The following is a 1692-nucleotide window of genomic DNA, read 5'->3' on the forward strand; positions in this document are numbered from 1 at the left end:
AAGTTGGAACCTGGCTGCTACAGTGTTGAGCTGCTTGCCATTGTCTCCCTCAATGTTAAATCACTTAAAGCTGTAGCAGTGTTTAGAAAGTTGCTGCTGAATGCACTTCCTGGAAAGTCCAAGCCTTCTCGTTCTTTACCCCTTGACCTTTGACGATAAGTCACATTGGCCTTGCGACCACGAAGCCCAGCAGTCACATAAGAGTAGATCACTGGCGAGGACATGGCGGAAGTGTCACCCTTGGAGGCCTTTGAATGGCAGTAGCATTAACGCCCACACTGTTACATAGGTGACGCTGTGGTGAAGTTGTTGCCTCCTACGGTCAGGTGACGTTAGACTGCTTAAGCTGTAGATGTCATTGTCACGAGGTGTTTGTTGTTAGGAGATGGGCGGGATAGAATGAGGTGGGTGTGTACATGCGGCTTATCGTATGAGCATTCCTGTCTAGTATTGGGAGAGACAAGACATTATTGTCAAATGGTTAGATTAATTATTTACACTGTCAGCAGTTAAACTGGCGGGCGGAGGTGCCCGAATCCCATCAAATCCTTTGCTTTTTGAATGCTTGATACTACCAAGCGAAGACAGATCGCCTTTGAGTGTGACGGGTGTAAACACATAGTGTTAGGGGAACATATTACATACTATCGAGTCCTGCCCATCATTCTTACAAAAAAGGAAAGAAAAACGTCCAGAGCTGCATTTGCCATGTTGCGGCCCCTCCCCCCTGCGTCTCAGACACATGTACACATTGGTGCGGTTCTTTGGCCAAAGTGTGAAGCTCTTACGGTCGATTGTGACTGAGGAGGAACTTGTCAGCTAAGCCTTGCGAGTGTTGTGCAGACATCACTGACACTCATGTCTCGCAGCTGTCGCTTTACTGTGATCTCTTGCCATAGCTTCAGTAAAATTCATTGCTGAACCAACCACGCTATGGATCGGGTCTCCAAGCAAGGCAAAACTGCTGTTAACGATGCACAGAAAAGAAAGGTTATCCAGTTATCTCAAGAATAATAATCCAAATTTGAATGACAAAATCAGTTTCGAACAGAAAATGTTTGTAAGATCAAAGCTTTTGTTTGGGTGACCATAATGCCAGTCAGATTGAGAACTGCCAGTCTCGCTGTCGAGAATCTGAATCGGGATTATAACAGGTTTAAATTGTAGAGGGTTCGTGTAATGTAGTAATTGCTAGCATATTTAAGTAACGCTCTCCATCTCAGAAACAGGACAGCGTAGATTTAGAAGAAAATTGTATTTGGGTTGAAGATGTAACAGGCTGTGTGTGTGTGTGAGAGAGAGATCTTACCGACCAAGCGTCCAGCACTTTTTCTTATGAACCCCGACAGTGCTAATATACCATCGGCACTTTTTGTAAGCTGCACATATATTGTTGCTGCCTGTACACAAGCATTATTGCCCCCTTTCTTTTTTTCTTTTTTTTTTTTTTTTCTTCATCAACCTGCTTGCAGACGTCAAAAAGTTGGTTGTGTCCCATCTGATCATTCAATATTATGCGTATGTATTCTGCCAGGAGACATTTTTTATCGGTCATTACATATCCATAATGCGCGGACATTCTTGAAAATGTACAACCCGGTGTTTCAAGACTCATGTATTTTATACACCAGACATATTTGCAGATTTTTTTATGTCCCGGTGTCTTCAAAACCGACCACATTTGCAGTTCTT

Source organism: Pomacea canaliculata, linkage group LG3, assembly GCF_003073045.1.
Source record: "Pomacea canaliculata isolate SZHN2017 linkage group LG3, ASM307304v1, whole genome shotgun sequence".
Taxonomy (NCBI): Eukaryota; Metazoa; Mollusca; class Gastropoda; order Architaenioglossa; family Ampullariidae; genus Pomacea; species Pomacea canaliculata.